The sequence below is a fragment of the Leucoraja erinacea genome, unplaced genomic scaffold (genome assembly GCF_028641065.1).
Source record: "Leucoraja erinacea ecotype New England unplaced genomic scaffold, Leri_hhj_1 Leri_1389S, whole genome shotgun sequence".
Taxonomy (NCBI): domain Eukaryota; kingdom Metazoa; phylum Chordata; class Chondrichthyes; order Rajiformes; family Rajidae; genus Leucoraja; species Leucoraja erinaceus.
The window spans coordinates 1,348-23,974 of record NW_026575659.1 but is presented as its reverse complement, the minus strand read 5'-3'; the positions used below and the strand labels follow the sequence as shown (position 1 = coordinate 23,974).

Genomic DNA, 22,627 nt, shown 5'->3' with positions numbered 1-22,627 from the left:
GGTAGGTCGGACACAGTCGGCGCCGGCTCTGACATTGTTAAACTTGCAGCAGCCTCGCACCGTCACCAAAACTTCTGACCTTCAGCTGAAAGTCGAGCCGGTGTTCAGCCCCGGAGACCGTGTTGAATAAATGCCCAGTGTCCGTTCCCTTGTCTTTCCGCAGTGAATTTAGTGGCGATTGTGATCTTGGCCCGGGGAAAGTGCGGCCTCTCCACCTGCACCACTCGCTACCTGGTGGCCATGGCAGCGGCCGATCTACTGGTCCTGATCACCGAGGTCATTTTGTATCAGCTCCGATATCATTACTTTTATTGGAGTTTCCTGTCCATCACCCCTGTGTGCCGTGTTATCCTTGTACTGTCCTCTGCAGCTACAGACTGTTCTGTCTGGTTCACCGTCACTTTCACCTTTGATCGGTTTGTCGCCATTTGTTGCCAGAAGCTGAAAACTAAATATTGCAGCGGGAAAACTGCGGCTGCGGTTCTGGCAACAGCCGGCGTTCTACTCTGTCTGAAAAACGTTCCCCGCTACTTCACACTGGAATCCTGGAGAATCATCGACAATGTCCCGTGGGGCTGTAACACGATAGACAGTTATTTCACTGACCCCGGGTGGGTGGTATTTGACTGGTTCGACACGGTTTTAACTCCGTTCCTCCCTTTCGCTGTAATCCTGCTGCTCAACGCTCTGACAGTCCGCCACATTTTAGTGGCCAGTCGGGTCCGTAAGGGGCTGAGGGGTGAGAGCAAGGGGGAGAACCGCAGTGACCCGGAGATGGAGAGCAGGAGGAGGTCTATGGTTTTACTCTTCACCATCTCCGGCTGCTTCATCCTCCTGTGGATGACGCTGGTTGTAGAATTCATCTATTATCAGATCACAGGAATTGGAAATGACATGAATGATTCTCAATGGATCTTTAGCCATTCCGGATATTTGCTGAGTAATCTCAGCTGCTGCACGAACACGTTTATTTACGCGGTGACCCAGTACAAGTTCAGGGAGCAGGTGAAGTGCGCGGTGAAATATCCGCTCACCTCAGTGCTTCGGCTCATTAATAAATCCCCGCCCTGAGCGCATCCATCCCAGAGTCGGCCGTAGTCTCTCCGCTACGGGCTCCGGCTCCTGACATTCACCGCCGGAGCCATGAGGGTAGGGAGTAGCTGCCAAAAGTTGACTGGAAAGATACCCTAGCAGGGATCAGAGAGAGTGGAACAACAGTGGCAGGTGGTTCTGGGAATAATACAGAAGGTGCAGGATCCGTCCATTCCCAAGAGGAAGAAAGATTCCAAGGGGAGTGAGTGAGTAAGGGGCGACCGTCTCTAACAAGGGACGTCATGAAAATAAAAGAGAAGGAGTACAACGTAGCAAAGATGAGCAGGAAGCAAGAGGATTGGGTAATGTTTAAAGAACAACAGGGAATACAGGGAAAAAGATGAGATACGAAGCTAATCTAGACAAGAATATAAAACAGGATAGTAAAAGCTTATTTAGGTATGTGAAGCGGAATAAAACATAGTTCAGACCAATGTAGAGTCCTTGAAAATAGAAGCGGGTGAATTTAGTATAGGAAACAAGGAAATGGCAGATGATTTGAACAGGTACTTGAACAGGATCTGTCTTCACTAAGGAATACGCAAACAATCTTCCTGACGTACCAGTAGCCAGAGGATGTGGGGTGACGAAGGAACTGAAGGAAATCCACATTAGGCAGGAAATGGTGTTGGGTGGGTAGACTGACCGGATAGGGGTACGAGAAAAGTGGAGGGGAGGAGAGGAGACAAAAACACCAGGTACATGGTTAGTTTTACCGTTAAATCTATATTACTAAAACTCTGTTCTTGACCGCTTTTGGCGATCTGTGGTGCGATTTCCGAGAGAACGCCGCCACCTACGGCCATCATTTTTGGCCACCTCGCTTAGAGCCCCCCTCTGCCGCATTTTACCCGTCGATGAAATATGATCGAGATATTAATGTTTTTACAGCATTCCCCATTCTCTCTGCTGCCCCCGTTGGCAGCAGGGGGAGGGAGGGACTATAAAACCAGGAAGTGTCCTGCTTCAATCACTTTCTTCCGGACCACGAAGTGAAAAGGTCACGGCTCTCTGAGCTGCGGATCTACTCTAAGGTGAGTCCCCTGCATATGCTTTTTCAGCCAATTGGTCTGTTGTTCACCATTCACCATGGTCTGAAGTTTCTTGGCAAATTTGTATTGAAAATAAAAAGCATTTGCAAATTTGTCTATCTATATTGTCTTTGAAATGTGTATTGAACATGAAATGCATTTGTATACCCGTCTTCAGGTGACTAAAGCATGATGTCCGTATTGTCTTTGAAATGTTTATGTAAATTGAAATGCACCTGTTGCAACGTTTTCACGCGGAATAAAGCTTTTTATTTGGACCAGAACTGTGTTTACATTTAAAATTGGCGCTCATTTTGTGATTTTGGCGGTTGCAAGATGGCGGCGATGACGTCGTTTCTGATGATCGGTAAGCCGGTGGCGATGACGTCATTTCCGGTCGGAGGCAAGATGGCGGCGATGAAGTCATTTCCGGTCGGAGGCAAGATGGCGCTGCCTGCTGAAGGCGGAGTGCACGAGGTCTTGAATAATTCTACAGAACTGGTAAATGTTGTGTGTTTGTTGCAGCAAAAGCTGTATTGTGTTTCAGCAAAAGCTGCATTGTCTTTCAGCAAAAGCTGCATTGTCTTTCAGCCACAGACTACAACAGGATTTGAAGATTCGTTCAAATATTCGGCTGCTTTCTATATGGTAAGTATGTGTTTGTTGGACGTTATTTAATAGCAGCAGTTTGTTTCAGCAAAAGACTCTACCGCAGGATTTGAATATAATAATAGTAATCTTTATTGTCATTGTACAAGACAGCGAAATTTTGTTGGAGCAGTCCTCCAGCTGCACAGGAATATGAGTATAAAAATACGTTTAAAAAAAAATTAGTTTTGCACAGTGTATTTTAGTGTTTTGTGTGTGTGTGAATATATACATATATATATATATATGTGTGTGTGTGAATGTGTGTGTGTGTGTGAATATGTGTGTGTGTGTGTGAATATATATATGTGTGTGTGTGTGAATATATGTGTGTGTGTGGGAATGTATATCTGTGTGTGTGTGTGAAAATATGTATATGTGTATGTGTGTGTGTGTGAATATATGTGTGTGTGTGTGAATATATGTGTGTGTGTGAATATATATGTAATAATAATAATATCTTTATTTATAGAGCACTTTAAAAACAACCACTGTTGCAACAAAGTGCTGTACATGACTAATCATGGACAAAACATTTTTACACGACAATAAAAACATTAAAAGAGAGAGTACAAACAATAAAATTAAAAACATTAAAAGCACTAAAATATGAGCAAAGTCTCAAGCAGGGTCGATAGCCAAGGAAATAAATGTGTTTTAATATGGTTTTGAAGATGGACACAGCCTGTCTGATGTGCAACGACAGAGTGTTCCATAGCGCCGGAGCAGCAACAGAGAAGGCTCTATCCCCTCTGAGCGTCCGCTTAGACCTCGGTACCTCCAGGAGCAGCTGATCAGCTGACCTGAGGCGCCGGGCAGGAGCGTATGGATGAAGCAGCTCAGAGAGGTAAGGCGGGGCGAGCCCATTTAAAGATTTAAAAACAAATAAAATAATTTTAAAATGAACTGGAAAGTACACCGGGAGCCAGTGGAGGGAGGCCAGAATTGGCGATATGTGCTCCCTCTTTCGAGTTCCAGTTAAAAGTCGAGCAGCAGCATTTTGAACCAACTGGAGACGAGCCAGGGAAGATCGAGCAACACCAAAATAGAGCGCGTTACAGCAATCCAGCCTAGATGTGATAAAGGCATGGATTACTGTTTCAAAATGCTGCCGCTCAAGAATGGGCTTCACCTTTGCCAGCTGCCTTAGGTGAAAGAAGCTGGACTTAACCACCGCGCCTATTTGATGATCTAATTTAAAATCACTGTCCATCCTAAAACCCAGGTCCAAAACTGTCGGCTTCACAGACCATGCCAGGGGACCGAAGTCAACAGGCGGAGGTTCATGGCAGCCATTTGGACCAAACAATATCACCTCTGTCTTCTTTTCATTAAATCTTAGAAAGTTTAGGGCCATCCAGGACTTAATGTCCTCAAGACAAGACAGAAGTGATTTGACAGAAAAGGCATCTTCCTTCCTCAGCGGCATATATAGTTGGCTATCATCAGCATAACAATTAAAGAGATGCCATGCTTTCTAAGAATGGAACCCAGAGGAAGTAAGTACAGTGAGAAAAGCAGGGACCCTAAAATTGAGCCCTGTGGAACCCCATATGACAGAGGAGCGGAGGAGGATTCAAAACCAGCAAGGCTTACACACATAGTTCTGTCTGCCAGATAAGACCTGAACCATCCCAGGGCGCTGCCACAAATGCCCACCAGGTACTGTAACCGAGATATTAAGATACCATGGTCCACTGTATCAAAGGAGGCAGATAGGTCCAGCAGGACAAGAACCACATAATTGCGTTCACTCGATGACAGGGTGTAGGATGCAAAAGCAATAGACTTTTCCTGCCCGTCATTCATTATGTAGGAGATCAATGCACCTACACCATAACTTGAAGCATCACCGACAAGTTTCATCTCGCGTGTCGTATCGTTGTGAACAAGAAGTTTGCCATTGTTAAGTTCTCTTTGCAGATGACAAATGCACGTTACAGTTCCTTTCCCCACGACCATTTCACATCTTATATAGCAGAGTATGTAGTGGCTTTAGCACAGTTGCTAAATCTGGAAGGAATCGTGCATAGAACTTCACCATCCCACGGAATGATCGTAACTCTGACACATTGTTGGGTTTTGTAGCATTTACTATTGCTTCAACTTTCGCCTTCACTGGGCGAAGTCTGTTGTCAACTCCTTTGAGTCCAAGGTAGACTGTCATTGACTGCAAATGTACATTTACGTTGTCGCCGTTTGACATTGTGGCAGTTCAGTCGTGTGAGAAGTTGCTCAAGGATTTCCAGATGTTCTACCGTGCATTCTGTGAATATCACAGGTCATCCTGGTTGTACACTCAGTGTGGAATGCCCTGTAACATTTTGTCCATCACAGCCTGGAAATGTTTTGGGGAGGATTTCACACCGTAACGCAGCTTTGTACATGAATGCAAGTCCTAATGTGTGTTGATAGTCGTACTGCTGACTTTCCTTGTCAACATTGAGTTGGGCATAAGCGTGAAACAAGTCCAGTTTACTGAAGACTCTTGCTCCGCTAACTTCTGCGTAAAGATCTTGCGAGGTTGGTAACGGATGTTATTTGTCATCAACGGCTTGGTTGACTGTGACTTTGTAGTCACCACATACTCGAACAGTTTTGTCGGTCTTGGGTACGGCCACAATTGACGTTGCCCAGTTAATCTGGTCTTTCTTCACGAGTACTCCATTACGCCCTAATTTGTCGAGTTCTACCTCCACTTGTTGCTTTAGTGCATATAGTACAGTTCTTGGTCGACAATGAAATAGGTTTCACATCTTGCCTAAGTGGAATGTGTGCATAGTACCCTGTTATTTGCATGTACCAGTCAGCAAAAAATGTTTGCATGTTTGCTTGTAACGTATGTATGCTTGAAGCACCTCATTTACTTCATGCTGCCTATAATTATTGCAGATCTCCCTCTTTTTCCGAACAAGATGTCCAATTTCCCTTGAAAACCAGGGCTCTTTACAATTTTTACTGTTTCCTTTCAACCGAACAGGAACATAAAGATTCTGTACTCTAAAAATGTCCCCTTGAAATGTCCTCCATTTCTCTTCTACGTCCTTCCCATAAAACAAACTGTCCCAGTTCACTCCTTTTAAATCATTTCGCATCTCATCAAAGTTAGCCTTTCTCCAATCAAAAACCTCAACCCTGGGTCCAGTTGTGACCCTCTCCATAATTATGTTGAAACTAATGGTATTGTGATAACTGGACCCGAAGTGCTCCCCAACGCATACCTCCGCCACTTGTCCCGTCTCATTTCCTAACAGGAGGTCCAACACTGCCCCTCCTCTAGTAGTCTAGTAGTCCATGCAATCTTTAAATGCCTTGCATTGCATATCCACCGTCAATCTTTTAAGAATCAATTGCCAATCTATCTTGGCCAATTCACGTCTCTTACCCTCAAAGGTACCTTTCTTTAAGTTCAGGACCCTTGTTTCTGAATTAACAATGTCACTCTCCATCCTAATAAAGAACTCAACCATATTCTGGTCACTCTTGCCCAAGGGGCCACGCACAACAAGACTGCTAATTAAGCCTTCCTCATTACTCAATACCCAATCTAGAATAGCCTGCTCTCTCGTTGGTTCATCTACATGTTGGTTTAGAAAACTATCCCGCATACATTCCAAGAAATCCTCTTCCTCAGCACCCTTGCCAATTTGATTCACCCAATCTATAAGTAGATTGAAGTCACCCATTATAACTGTTTTACCTTCGTTGCACGCATTTGAAATTTCCTCTTTGATGCCATCCGCAAATCCACTACTAATGTTAGCGGGCATGTACACAACTAACACTAGCGTTTTCTGCCCCTTATTATACTGTGCGTTGTTCTCGATTGGTGAGGCAGAAGGGAAAAATACATAGAATTAATTTCACCAATGCAGCGTGAACGCATTTGTCTATCAATATTATAAATACATTCTTGAATGACAACATGACCTATAGGTCAGAAAAGTTAATATATATAGCTGACGATCTTTCTGCTGGAACTATCTGTCCCAGAGAAATTTTTTAATGAGGATTCCACTGCCCCAGGGTCTGGTTTCCCCCCGCGACATACATAGGACATCCCCGAACACCTGGTGATATAGCGTTAATGCAAATAATCGATATCAGTTTCACATTCCATTTTAATTGTCATTGTCAGTGTACAGTACAGCGACAATGAAATGCATTAATATCTGTTGCATCATATAGCTTAATAGTTTTGTTAACTTTATATGAAAACATCTAATTGATGTGGTCCTTAATATTATGTGACCTGGTGTCTGTCACTGTATTTTGCTTACCGCCCAAGTAAGTTGTTGATAGTCAAATACATCTATGGATATACCATTGCCAAATTGGTTTGACCAACTTCTCATATGATACCGACTTTATGCTGCCATATGGTTAATATAGGCCACCTCCATAGTGTAGTCTATTTATACCCATACATGCAAGTGCTTTAAAACTCATAAAATTCACCCGAACATTTTTTAGATAATTAATGCTCAGTATAAGTGGTAACCCCACCACTGTCTTTCTGATATTACTTCAGTGGGTAACTTCATGAGATGCTCAATGACAACCTATATGTTGTTTTTGATACTAACATCTGAATGATGTAGACAGAAATGGTACCATTTTTTTTCCCAATTACTCTGTTATTTGTCGAGTAGTTGGTAGTTTGACCATTACTTTGTGCTTGTTTGTGCCAATTCAACTATGTTGTCTCTTGGCATCCTTATAGTTACGTGGACTGAATTAATATGAAAGCCAAGATAGTCCAAGAAAGCGCTCTATATGCTGGTAGGAACCAGACCCACCTACCTCCACGGTTATTGGCGGTTTTGTGTTTTCTGTTTTCTGAGTCCTTTTGTTCTGAGGATGTGCTGGCGACGTTGGGGGGGGGGGGCGCATTTTCCAGGGGGTCCGCGGCGGGCCCTGATCTAAAAGATCTTTGGGGATAATGCGGCCCCAAGCGTTCACCAGTCCCATATTCTAGACGTCGACTGGTGGATGCCGTGGGGTGCTGCTGCTTGGGTATCGGAAGTCGTGGTTTGCTCGTCCCGGGGCCTGCCCTCATGATGCCGAAGGTTTTTGATGCCTCTTCCATCTCCTTCAGCTTTTTGTTCAGATCTCTCCCAAATAGCAGTGAGTCTGCCTCCGCAGCTGGGGCTTTGCTCAAGCCTGCAAATTTTGAGATTGAGGGCAGGTCTTATATTTCCCTTCGGAGATTGTTTAGTTCGAATTGTGTGGTACACCTTAATACCAGCACTTTCTGCTGGTATGTGTTCATCTTCGTTGTCTCCACCGAACGAGCATAGGCTGTGATAGCTGACGTCAGGAGCCTTCGGATCCGCTGTAGCTTGGGTTTTTATGCCCGCATAAGGGCCCCCACATTCGCAGATTTTGCTGTTTGAGGCTTTTTCCCCTTAAGGGCCTCACAGTTCTCTGGTGCTGTATATTCTTGCAGCACCTCGGCGAGCACCTTTTTCAGTAGAGGTTTGTGCTGGCTGCCATTTTTTGGCTCGGGCGGTGCTCCAGCCCGCGAGGTTGCTACGAAGCGGTCCACAACACCCAACAGCTGTTCCTGATCCTGCACCCCATGCATACTCCCGATTTTGTCCGCCTGCCCCATTTGCAGACCAGCCCTGCCCTGGTCACCAATGCTAGCCTCCTGCTCCAACCCGTGGTATGAGGGTAGCAAAGGGCAGTGCCTGACACGACACTATGGAGGAGGTGCCTGTCCTGTCTCGCCGGGAGCGCTGCTGTTCCCGGTGGACCTTCTCCTCCAGGAGCTGCTAAATGCAGCTCAGGCGGCTGTCTCTCTCTGCTTTGGTAGAGACATGTCCCCCTCCGACGAATCGGAGACGACCGGCCGTTTGGCTTCCTGGCCGCTTTCCCAGTCCGCCGTGCTGGCTCTGGCGAGACTGGGCTTGGCTCGGTCTCAGGGATAGCGAAAAACCACTCTGCGAGCGACGCTGCCGCCGGTTGCTGCCCCGCTGGTAGAGTTGGAGCGGGGCAGTTTCTCTTTGCGAGTTTTTTGCGTTGTGTTCCTGAAACCTGCAATAAAACACAACTGCAAACTCACCTTTCCAATGCCCAAGAGCCGCTCCTGCACCTCAGGCGGCTGTCTCTCCCCCTCCTGGGTGGAGAGACGTCCCAGTCCGATGTCGGCACCACCGCCCGGTTTTACATACATCCAGCCCGCTGCTCAGCGCTAGTGGGCAGGCTCGGTCGCGGTGTCGGGTTAGCGGACCGCCCGCTAAGCGGTCCTACCGCCTGTTGCTGCCCAATGACGTTTCCTCCGTCGAGCGGGCAGGTGCAGCATTTCCCCCCAGCCCGCCGCTGATGCTGACGGCTTGGTGCAGTGTCGGGAGTGGGCCGCTGATTAGCGGTCCTCGCTCTCTCTCTCCTCTGCACTCGGGCTGCTGCTCACCTGCACTCGGGCTGCAGCGCACTCAACGCCAGCACTGCGTAGTGGGTCCCCTCACCGGCTCCGAATGGTCGGAAGCCTCCGCCCGCCCGCCTGGCTGCCTCACCTGGCCAGTTCTCGAGGGCGAGCGAGGACTGAGGGGAACCTCCAACGCAGTGCAAGCGCCGTCTTCCTGCGCTCTCTCGATGTCGCCCCTGTGGAGTGTTACCGGCACCGGCACAGCTCCCATCTATGGTCCACCGTGAGTGCGGTCCTGGTGGCGTCTTTTCCCCCCTCCTGCGAACGGAAAAAACTTCGCCCGGAGTCCAAGGGGGCCGCTTGCATGCCCTGCGGGGAACAAGCAGACGCGAAGGGGCTGTTAAAATAAAGGTAAGTACTTACCTAAAGCTTAGTTTTTCTCGTTTCTGCGGGAGCCCTGTCTCCCGCCTGCCGCTGTTGCCTGCTGAAACGTAATGGCGCACATGCGTCCTGAGGCGGGCTCTTCACGTAGTCACTCACGTGACTCCGAAGTAAAATCATATGTATAAATTCATTTGCAGGATAAATGACTAAAATGTGATTATTGTGGCCGTGTCAAAGATAAGGTTTAGCACTACACGCTACGTATCCCAGTTGTGGAGACACTGGAATCCTTCTCTTGTTTTAGGACATTGATCATTCTTTTCTTCTGGATTTTAATTTATTCATTGTGTTGTTTTTAACATATAAGTTATAATGCTTTTATAAGTGATATACTAAGATTTGATATGTACTTTATGATATTTTTTTACATGCAATGTAATTTTAATATAATGTTGACCCTTGTCTGGACCTCGAGTCTGAAAGAAAGTGTATTATTATTAATATTATTGTTATTATTATTAATATTTTTATTGCTGAATCTCAGGTATCAACCACACGACTATAAAACCCTATTAATCTGCAGCCGCACATCATTCAATACCCCTTTTCCTGCCTCCCTCTGCTCCAGCCTTCTCCCCTTCCTACCAGAATCAGTCTGAAGAACGGTCCCAAGCGAAAGCGTCACCTATTCATGTTCTGAGAAGGCATATGTTTATCGACATGACGCCTACAATTCTCACCAACATCTACAGTTGCACCATATAAGGCATTTTATCAAAAACCATCGCAGCTTGGTTTGGGAACAGCTCCATCTGGCCAGCTCAGTAAAGCTGAGTCGGTCGCTAAGTTGGAGAGCCAGCCCATCAACCCTTCACACCTCTGCATTGGCGCTTGTGTATGCCTCGGCTGAGTACTGCGCACACGTATGGAGTAGCAGTAGACATACTCGCCTGGTAGACACGAGCCTGAACAGCACCTTGTGAACCATCACTGGGTGCCTTCAACCTACTCTAGATGAGAAGCTCCCTATACTTGAAGGCATTCCGCCTGCATGGATTCGAAGGCAAACAGCAACTCTGACATCATCTCATCGTGCTGTAGACCCAGATCACCTCCTCCATCAGGCTATCAGCAGAGAGCAGAGGCCACCCCGACTGAAGTCCCGTCACCCCTTTGCTCCACGTGGAAAACAACTCCTAGCATCATCCAGCCAATTGAGGCAAACGCACACTGGATAGTAACAGAGTGGTCACATGAGTGGAAGACAACCTCGTCTCCATTACACAGCTACATCTATTCACCAGATAAAAGCTGTCCAGGGTCTGACCACCCCAGATGAGCATGGGTGCAGGTCAACAGACTTGGTACTGAAGCTGGCGTTTCAATGCCAGCGTGTGGAGATGGGGGCTCCGCCAGAGCCCAGCCTGTGAATGTGGAGCAGAACAACAGACAGCCAACCATGTCATCTCTGGATGCCTGCTCTACAACCCACCAAATGGTGCTCTGTCAGGGCCTGGCTGGCATTGACGCCAACAGAGGCAACAACCTGGCTGCTCAACACCCGGCTTGAGATCTAACTATTCCTTTGGATTTAGTTTCAATCGCAAGATGAAGATGCTTCATCTAAGACAGTAAGGAATTGCAGCAACTTGTAGACATAACCCAAACGATTGCACAAACTATATCTCCCTTCCATTGATTCAATTTATACCTCGCTGCCTCGGCAAGGCCAGCTGCAAAATCGACGAATCTCACCCTGGTCATTCCTTCTTCTCACCTCTCCGATCAGGGAAAAGATAGAGAAGTGTGGAAACGCACACCTCCAGATTCAAGGGCAGTTCCCTCCACATTGTTATCAGGCAACTGAATCATCCAATCGCAACCAGTGCTGAACTCCTATCTATCTCTATTGTGATCCACGGCCGATCCTTGATGGAACTTCCCTGGATTTACCTTGCACTGAACCTTATCTCCGTATCATGTATCTATACACTGTAAATAGCTCCATTGTCATCATTTGTTGTCTTTCCGCAGCAAAAGCATGTCATTGTACCTCGGGACACGTAACAATAAACGAAACTAAACTTCTCCAGATATGCATCCTGACTCGCATTGCTTATTGTGTGTGTGTGTGTGTGTGTGTTGCGTGTATCCATGCATGAGTGTGTTATCACGCGCATTTAAGTGTGAATATGTGAGATTGTGCAAATCAGTTGGAGTATTTGTGCGTGTAAAAAGTGTAAGTGTATGCGTTTGCAATAATGTCAATGATTCAATGTACTTTATTGTGACGTGTACCCAGGTTCAGTGAAATACTTCGTTTTGCAGACAACCCGGTAAAGTCATGTATCAGACCTCAGCTAGGCAGTACACAAGTCTCGCCACATTTTGAGTTCTATCCTCCTGCCCGCCGCCGCACCCCCCCCCCCTTCGGTATTGCGGCCTTTATCGCTCTCCCATGGTCCACCTCGCGCTCTGCCATTGCTCACGGCTCCCTCCTCGCCACCGAGGCGCCGCACCCAAACGCCGTCCGCGGTGGACCAGGGCGGCCCTGCTCACCGGGAACACTCCCGTCTGCTCTGAATCAGAAAATGTGTACGTGTGCAGACTGTATTTGCTTGTGTTTGTGTCTGCGTGAGTGCGTGAGTGTACGTACCAGGGTATGAGCATTAGTATGTGTGGGGGAGAATGTTTGCGTGTGTGAATGCGTGTGAATTTTTCTTTGTGAGACAATGTTGGGGAATACTAGACCAAGTTTACACGGGAGGGCTGGTCCCCGAACGCAATATTCCACATCTCCACCAATTCCAATATTGGTGGCCTGTGGGGGAGGGCTTTCTGGAGCGCTATCATGGGTGCTGTAGGCTGAAGGGGCTGGTTACCAGAGGGCTAGTATGGACTGCAGGCCGAATGGATTCCTGGACTTGCCTGGACTTGCGGGTCAGTCACTCACGGCTGTTGGACTGTTATTTAACTCACTCACTCACGGCTGGTGGGCTGGCAATTCACTCACTCACGGCTGGCGTGCTGACAGTTCAGTTAATCACGGCTGGTGGGCTGGCAGTTCACTCACTCACGGCTGGGCTGGCAGTTCAGTCACTCACGGCTGGTGGGCTGGCAGTTAACTCACGGCTGGTGGACTGCAGTTCAGTCACTGACGGCCGGAAGGCTGGCAGTTCACTCACTCACGGCTAGCGGGTTCGCGTTTCACTCACTCGCGGCTGGTGGGCTGGCAATTCACTCACTCACGGCTGGTGTGCTGACAGTTCAGTTAATCACGGCTGGTGGGCTGGCAGTTCAGTCACTCACGGCTGGAGGGCTGGCAGCTGGCAGTTCAGTCACTCACGGCTGGTGGGCTGGCAGTTAGCTCACGGCTGGTGGGCTGCAGTTCAGTCACACACGGCTGATGGGCTGGCAATTCACTCACTCGTTGGGTCCCATGTTCACACCGGTGGGCTGGTCCCCGAACGTAATTGTCCACATCTGCACCAATTCCAATATTGGTGGCCTGTGGGGGAGGGGGGGGGAGTAGGCCAAAGGAACTGGTTTACAGAGGGTTAGTCTGGACATTGTGGGTCGAATGGATTCCTGGACTTGCGGGTCAGTCATTCACGGCGGTTGGGCTGGCATTTAACTCACTCAATCCAGGCTGGTGGGCTGGCAATTCAGTCACCCACGGCTGATGGGCTGACAGTTCAATCACTCACGGCCGGTGGGCTGACAGTTCAGTTAATCACGGCTGGTGGGCTGGCAGATCACTCACTCACGGCTGGTGGGCTGGCAGTTCAGTTAATCACGGCTGGTGGGGTGGCAGTTCAGTCACTCACGGCTGATGGGCTGGCAGTTCAATCACTCACGGCTGGTGGGCTGGCAGTTCAGTCATTCACGGCTGATGGGCTGACAGTTCAATCACTCACGGCTGGTAGGCTGGCAGTTCTGTTAATAACGGCTGGTGGGGTGGCTGTTCAGGCACTCACGGCTAGAGGGCTGGCAGATAACTCACTCACGGCTGGTGGGCTGGCAGTTCAGTCACCACAGATGGTGTGCTGGCAGTTCACTCACTCGCGGCTGGTGGGCTGGCAGGTAACTCACGGCTGGTGAGCTGCAGTTCAGTCACTCACGGCTGGTGAGCTGCAGTTCAGTCACTCACGGCTGCTGGGTTGGCAGTTCATCCACTCACTGTTTGTGGGCTAATAGTGCACTCACTCACAGCTTGTGGGCAGGCAGTTCACTGACTCACGGCTGGTGGGCTGAAGTTCAGTCACTCACGGCTGGTGGGCTGGCAGTTCACGCAGTTTCGGCGGTTGGGCTGGCATTTCAATCACTCACGGATGGTGGGCTGGCAGTTAACTCGCTCACGGCTGGTGGGCTGGCAGTTCACTCACTAACGGCTTGTGGGCTGGTAATTCACTCATGGTTAGTGGGCTGGCAGTTAACTCACTCGCGGATGGTGGGCTGGCAAATCACTCACTCATTGCTGGTGGGCTCACACGCACACCACCCTCCATCACACACAACCACACCCCTCTATCAGACACAACACCCATCACACATACACACCCTCATTCTCACACACACACACACACACAACCTCCATCTCACACACACACACAACCTCCATCTCACACACACACACGCACTCCATCTATCCCACACACACACATCCTCCATCACACACACAAAAGCCAGCTCTCGCACACACACACACCCTGCATCTCACACACACTCTCACACCCACCAGCACTAGGTAGGTAGGTAGGTAGGTAGGTAGGTAGGTAGGTAGGTAGGTAGGCAGGCAGGCAGGCAGGCAGGCAGGCAGGCAGGCAGGCAGGCAGGCAGGCAGACAGACAGACAGACAGACAGACAGACAGACAGACAGACAGACAGACAGACAGACAGACAGACAGACAGACAGACAGACAAACTGGCAGACAGACAGACATGTAGATAGGTAGGTAGGTAGGTAGGTAGGTAGATAGGTAGGTAGGTAGGTAGGTAGGTAGGTAGGTAGGTAGGTAGGTAGGTAGGTAGGTGGGTAGGTAGAGTACGTAGGTAGGTAGGTAGGTAGGTAGGTAGGAGGGAGTAGATAGATAGATAGATAGACAGACAGACAGACAGACAGACAGACAGACAGATATTTGAGTTCTTGTGATTTTATGTGTGAGGTCGGGTGCGTGTTTCGGTTGTGTGCGTGCGTGCGTGCGTGCGTGCGTGCGTGCGTGCGTGTGCGTGCGTGCGTGCGTGCGTGCGTGTGTGTGTGTGTGTGAATTAAGGGACAGAAGTTTAGGGGTAACATGAGGGGATCTTCTTTACTCAGAGAGAGGTAGCTGTGTGGAATGAGCTTCCAGTGGAAGTGGTGGAGGCAGGTTCGATTTTATCATTTAAAAATAAATTGGGTAGGTATATGGACGGGAACGGAATGTAGGGTTATGGTCTGAGTGCAGGTAGATGGGACTAGGGGAAAATAAGTGTTCGGCACGGACTTGTAGGGCCGAGATGGCCTGTTTCCGTGCTGTAATTGTTATATGGTTATATGGTTATATGGTTATATGAGAGAGGGAATAAGATGGGCAGAGAAAGATCCCTTCAGTGTTAGAGTATGGAGAAAGAGCAAATGCTTGAGAAGCCGATAGTGAAGATAATTGGAGGGTGTACCAGAGGAAGTCTGGGGATAAAGGGAATATGTGTGGGAAGGAGACGTGAAAGTGAAGATTGGGGAAGTCAACATGGATGGATGTGTACAGAGAGAGGGCGAAAGTCTGGTTGTGCGGAGTGCAGTGGTCTCCCTTAGACCGTCAGCCCAGAGACATTAGGTTAGACGAACTAGGTACCAATATCTGACTATGGTAGTGTGCAGGGGATCACCTGAAATGAACGGAATTGGGAGTCTGCAGGGGTACCACCCGTTGCGTCTGGACCTGGGGGACCACCCAAGAGGCGAAAGAACGGGTGCTAATTAGTACCACTTCAATCCACCACCATGGTGTGCTCACTGCCGCGTTTATATCAACAACACTTACGGCAGACATTTTTGCCGCTGCAAAGACCCACCAGACCACCCACGAAGGACCTAAAAAACGGGCCAGCACATAGACGAGCAATGTACCACTAACAAATAATGCCGTGAACAAGTTGAATTCCAACAGTTTATACCCACTATTAGCCTCTTCACCCTCTTTTCTCGTTGATTGGGTTAGGCCAGAAAAATATTCCGCTGCACTACAGGTACTGGACAGCAAAAATAGACACCCTAGACCCTGCAATCCAACTAGGCTAGCCTGGATATTGTGGGTACCAGTTTAAACCAAGTTTAAATGATCTACTACAGCTTGGAGACCTAAGACAGATCAATTATCTGCTGCATTGGGCCTACCAGACCGCCTAAATGGGCCAATTTAGACTGGCCTAGATATTAAAGGTACCAGCTAAAATCAGGTTTAGATGATCAATCACGGCTTGAGAAATACAAAATTACCCATGCCAGAATGACGACCCATTGCCTTAGATGTAACTGACACCGCCCCGCCGCCCCCTCCTAATAAGTCAATGGACTCAAGTAGGCTAGTCTAGGTATTAAATATATGAGCTGAACCAAGTTTATATGACCAACCTCAACCTTCGGCTAGTTAACATAAAGTGACTCGTGCCACTTTATCGACTATTTTCACAACAACCCATTTCAACGAGAAAAGATGGTGAAGAGGCTAATAGTGGGTATAAACTGTTGGAGAGTCCTATTTGGCTTTCTATATATTTGACCATTTGGCTAAATGCGGTAACAAGCTCTCCTTAGCTGCACTCAAATAGCATATAGCAAATAGCACATTGAAGATGTTACTCGGGAAATTGACGAGGGTAAAGCAGTGGATGTTGTGTATATGGACTTCAGTAAGGCCTTTGACAAGGTTCCTCATGGAAGGTTGGTTAAGAAGGTTCAATGGTTGGGTATTAATTGTGGAGTAGCAAGATGGATTCAACAGTGGCTGAATGGGAGATGCCAGAGAGTAATGGTGGATGGTTGTTTGTCAGGTTGGAGGCCAGTGACGAGTGGGGTGCCACAGGGATCTGTGTTGGGTCCACTGTTGTTTGACATGTACATCAATGATCTGGATGATGGTGTGGTAAATTGGATTAGTAAGTATGCAGATGATACTAAGATAGGTGGGGTTGCGGGTAATGAAGTAGAGTTTCAAAGTCTACAGTGAGATTTATGCCAGTTGGAAGAGTGGGCTGAAAGATGGCAGATGGAGTTTAATGCTGATAAGTGTGAGGTGCTACATCTTGGCAGGACAAATCAAAATAGGACGTACATGGTAAATGGTGGGGAATTGAAGAATGTAGGTGAACAGAGGGATCTGGGAATAACTGTGCACAGTTCCCTGAAAGTGGAATCTCATGTAGATAGGGTGGTAAAGAAAGCTTTTGCTGTGCTGGCCTTTATAAATCAGAGTATTGAGTATAGAAGTTGGGATGTAATGTTAAAATTGTACAAGGCATTGGTGAGGCCAATTCTGGAGTATGGTGTACAATTTTGGTCGCCTAATTATAGGAAGGATGTCAACAAAATAGAGAGAGTACAGAGGAGATTTACTAGAATGTTGCCTGGGTTTCAGCAACTAAGTTACAGAGATAGGTTGAACAAGTTAGGGCTTTATTCTTTGGAGCGCAGAAGGTTAAGGGGGGACTTGATAGAGGTTTTTAAAATGATGAGAGAGATAGACAGAATTGACGTGGAAAAGCTTTTCCCACTGTGAGTAGGGAAGATTCAAACAAAGGGACATGACTTGAGAATTAAGGGACTGAAGTTTAGGGGTAACATGAGGGGGAACTTCTTTACTCAGAGAGTGGTAGCTGTGTGGAATGAGCTTCCAGTGAAGGTGGTGGAGGCAGGTTCGTTTTTATCATTTAAAAATAAATTGGATAGTTATATGGAAGGGAAGGGAATGGAGGGTTATGGTCTGAGCGCAGGTATATGGGACTGGGGAGATTATGTGTTCGGCACGGACTAGAAGGGTCGAGATGGCCTGTTTCCGTGCTGTAATTGTTATAATTGTTATATGGTTATATCTCCTCTCGTTTCAGGTTCCATTTCCGGTCAGGTCGTTTCCCCTCGTGTGATTGTTGGCCCCGCCCTGATGTGTTTCACCTGTGTCTCGTTATGCCCTGTTAGTCTGTGTATTTAAGCCCATTGCCAGTTCGCTGTGTGTGTTACTTCGTATCACCTCGTGCCAGCTCTAGAAATCTTTTGACCTTGTTATCTCGACCATTGCCTGTTTTTCGACCACTGTTTTTGCCTGCTCCTTGATGGTACTGTTGCCTCCGTTTTTGCTTACCTGTGTACCGACTTGGACCGATTAAACTCTGTAAACTGATCTGCCCTGTGTCTGAGCCTGCATTTGAGTCCTCCTCCTCGTTCAGTTCTGATAGATAGGGCTCTTGAAGATAGCGGAATCAGAGGATATGGGGAGAAGGAAGGAACGGGGGGTACTGATTCTGAACGATCAGCCATGATCATATTGAATGGCGGTGCTGGCTTGAAGGGCCGTATGGCCTACTCCTGCACCTATTGTCTATCGTCAATTACTTTAAACCTGGAGGAATGGAAAGAAGGATTCTGATCTATTTTACTTAGTAAGTAAGTAAGTTTTATTTATATAGCACGTTTTAAGTCAACTCACATTGACACCAAAGTGCTTTACATTAAATAGATAATAAGTTTCCATACAAACCACAGAAAAAGGTTAAAAGCCTTCCCACAGAGATGAGTCAAACTGGATGATTGGTCATTGCAATTTCTCACCTGGAAATATATACATACTCATCCATCATATTCTTCATGCTGGTCGAGTTTTCTTTAAATCTGAAAAATAATTTTAAGGTTGTTTGCTGTCTTCATCAAGTAGACATGATCAATTGAATAATAGCATGAATGCTCTGAAGGATATAGTTATAATGATAACATTGCAAAGTGATGTATCCACAGATATTTTGCACGGGTAAGTTTAATGAAGTCGGCCATAACAGATTATGAATATGTTTTATTTTTCACAGGATTGAATGAACCAAAGCCAGAATCCATGACAAATTGGAGCAGAAGGCATCAAACCCAAGTATGTGAATTTAGCGTTTCAGATGAGGATTGGACACCTAAACCTCTGACAAAAAATCCAAAACGTAATTTAAATTTGTTTTAAATATATAATTGTTTTTCAAATCAATTTGGCCGTTAACCTATGGAATCTGTTGCAAGAGAGATTTTATACTTATCTTTGGCGTGATGGGATACTTGGTAAATTTAACAAATGTTCGCAATCTGTTATTCTTGAAGTGCAAATTTACTCTCCTAATTTTCACTTTTGTGATATGCTTCCATTTTTAACTCAAATACATTAGATATATACACAATTGCCAAACTATTTGACGTGGAACAGAGTTGACGTGGAAAAGCTTTTCCCACTGAGAGTAGGGAAGATTCAAACAAGGGGACATGACATGAGAATTAAGGGACTGAAGTTTAGGGGTAACATGAGGGGGAACTTCTTTACTCAGAGAGTGGTAGCTGTGTGGAATGAGCTTCCAGTGAAGGTGGTGGAGGCAGGTTCGTTTTTTATCATTTAAAAATAAATTGGATAGTTATATGGATGGGAAGGGAATGGAGGGTTATGGTCTGAGCGCAGGTATATGGGACTAGGGGAGATTATGTGTTCGGCACGGACTAGAAGGGTCGAGATGGCCTGTTTCCGTGCTGTAATTGTTATATGGTTATATGGTTATTATATGGTTATTGAGATACAGTTTGTATTTTTCCAGAGCAGCACTGTGGCAGATGTGGCACTCTTTTTCCCTAAGGAGTCAGAATCTTTCGGCCTCCTTTTAAGAATGAAAATGGCAAGAATACCGAAGGAAATCCTGTCATAAAGGTAAGAACAGAACTTAGTCAAAGTCAAAGTCAAAGTCAAAGTAACTTTATTGTCAATTCAATTATGCAACAGTAGTTACACATAGGATCGAAATTACGTTTCCCCATACTCCAAATGTGCAAGTAATATTAAAAACACAGACAGACAACATATCAATAAAAATAGACAATAGACATACATTATTTAAAATATTAAAATATTCACAGTATGCCAAAATGTAGCACAACCTTTGAGGTATTTTAAACAGGGTGCAACAATGAAAGGTGCAATATAGAAAAAGTGCAAATTCCGTACTGGAGACATTGAGCCAAAGTTATTTTCACAGTTTGTTTGTCTTTGTTTGGGTACTGTTCATGGAATTTTCTTAAGTGTGTTGAGTAGTCTGATGGCCTGAGAGAAAAAGCTGTTTTTGAATCTGGTGGTTTTGCTCCGCATGCTGCAGTAGCGCTTACCGGAAGGTAGGAGGGTGAACAGTTTGTGTGCAGGGTATGTGGTGTCTTTGATGATATTCCCAGGATTATTCCCAGGATAAAGGACAAGTGAGAATACGCTTTTATGAATCAACTGAGTGGGTCTACATTAGCATTTTATTTTCTACCGGATCGAAATTACTGCTTTTTAGAAAACTCTTCATCGCTGCTGTTGGAGGCAGGATCTAATGTGGTACCTTCACGCCCACGTTGGTTCTGCATGCAGCCTATCTCACCGCTGGCGACTCGCCAACAGCCTCACGAAAAGGTCCAGCCACAAGAGGTCAATAACAACTCCAAGGTCACAGGCAGTAATAGGCCTTATATACCCACTGGTTATGAATGTTGAGAGTGTATGTAAAGGGGCTTCTGGAATAATAATAATAATAATAATAATGTTTATTTATATAGCACTTTTCAACAAAACCAGTATTTGAACCAAAGTGCTTTACAGAGATTGATTAAATTAATTGAACAGATCAATGCAATAAATCCATACAAATCAAAAAAAGAGAAAAAGAAAAAAGACACAGACACAGTACACTATAGAAATCAACATGAAACGTCCCCCTACAGCAGAATTCACTGTGAGGGAAGGCACTAAAAATATCCAGTTCTCCCCCTCATAGTCCACCCGATGTCGGGGCCTATATCTGGCCTCCTCAGCCAACCCGATGTTTTCAGGCCCTCTTGCCGCGAAGCTGGATCATCGGCGTCGGGTGAACATCCTTCAGCGGCTCGGACTGAAGCGGCCGCTTCCCCCCCGAAGACTGCAACGACCAAAGTTCACAGGCCGCGCCAGCCGAACCTCCGACTCTGGCGATCTCGGATCCCAGGCTCCGCGGTGCTGTCGGCGGTCACAGTGCCCCGGAGCAAGGCGATCCGGTAAGGCATCGCCCGCTCCATGTAAGTGTCCCAGCATCTACACCGCCGTCGAAGCTGCAGTCCCGGCAGGAAACGCCGCTCCAGCGCTGCTCCAGTTCGACTGTAGGCCGCACAGAGAGGACGAAGATGCGGTTCGGAGAAAAAACCGCATCTCCGACCAGGTAGGACTGGGGTTAAAATAGTTTCCCCCTTCCCCTCCCCCTCCCCCACCCACCACATAAAAGAAGACCTCCAACAGGACTAAAAATAAAAATAAAAAAGGGTGAAAGGACGGACTGCAGGAGGAGCAGCCATACACAACGGCGCATCACCCCCGCAGTCCGCCATCTTATATCACGAATAAATGTGACATGTGGTGTCTGGCTCAGCTAAGTATAGGTTGTTCTTTGCTTTCAGTCCTGGGATTCAGTGGACCCCACACTAACATTCACAAATATATTTTTAGTCTTGAAAGAGGGTCAACATACGATGAATTTCATTTGGCATACAGTCATAGCAATAAAAAGCAACAGAACACACAAAATACATTTTAACATAAACATCCACCACAGTTACTCCTCCACATTCCTTACTGTGATGGAAGACAAAAAAAATGCAATCTCTTCCCTTCTTTGTTCTCCTGCCGTTGGGGGCCACGGTGGGGCAATCTTGGCTCCCGTAGGCGATGATCGGGCCTCCCGCATCGGAGTGATCAAGCCCCTGCATTGGGGGGGGGAATCTCAGCGCCGGGTGATCAGACCCCGGGTCGGGGCTGGTCGAAACCTTCTGCGACTGGAGCTTCCCGACATCGGTCTCTATCCGAGACTCTTCGATAATAATAATAATAATAATAATAATAATAATAATAATAATTTTATTTATAGAGCACTTTAAAAACAAACATAGCTGCAACAAAGTGCTGTACATCACTAATCATTGACAAAAAAGTTAATACACACCAAAAATAACAATCAAAAGAAATAGTAGGAAAAGACATGTAAAATAAAGAAACATCAAAAACACCAAAAACAGAAGCAAAGCCTCAGGCATGGTCAAAAGCCAGGGAGTACAAATGCGTTTTAACACTGGATTTGAAGATGGACAGTGAGGGCCCCTGTCTGATGTGCAACGGCAGGGTGTTCCAGAGTGCCGGAGCAGCAACAGAGAAGGCTCTATCCCCTCTGAGCCTCCGACTAGACCTCGGTACCTCCAGGAGCAGCTGACCAGCTGACCTGAGGGACCGGGCAGGAGCGTATGGGTGGAGCAGCTCAGAGGGGTAAGGCGGGGCGAGCCCATTCAGAGATTTAAAAACAAATAACAGTATCTTAAAATGAACCATGGTGAAATCCGCAGGCTGCATTCGGAGCGTCGATCCCAGGCAAGGGATCGGCTCCGATGGCAAGTCCCTCACCATAGTGGGGCACAAAGTCAGTCCCGAGCAAGGCCCCGTGCTCCATGGTGTTAAGCCGCAGAGCCGTTTTAGTTGATGAAGCCTGCGAGACAATTTTCATTGAAGTCTTTATTTATTTATCATTATATATTTCTATCAGAATAAAAGAATATAAAGCAAGTGTGAAACAGCATACAAAAAACAAAACAAGAATATTTATATAGTCATAAACAATATTTATAAATTAATTAAATCGTATAGAATAGAATAGAATAGTTTCTTTATTGTCATTGTAACATGGACCATGTACAACGAAATTTAAAATGTCAGCCAGTCAGTGCAGCATTCAACATTTCTAAAAGCTAACGATACATACACGGTAAAATAATAAAGATAAACAACTAAATAAATAACACGGACAAAGCACGCATACACTCCCAACCCTCCATCCTTCTGTC

The 22,627-nt window shown here is 46.5% G+C and overlaps 1 long non-coding RNA gene across 1 annotated transcript; it reads left to right on the top strand.

The window, feature by feature from the left end:
* Nucleotides 1-1,678: 1,678 nt before the first annotated feature.
* LOC129715769 (uncharacterized) lies at nucleotides 1,679-20,787 on the top strand. The gene is made up of 3 exons (XR_008726553.1): nucleotides 1,679-2,771; nucleotides 18,577-18,635; nucleotides 19,336-20,787. It is a non-coding gene; the product is annotated as an uncharacterized LOC129715769 (long non-coding RNA).
* The last annotated feature ends 1,840 nt before the right edge of the window (nucleotides 20,788-22,627 follow it).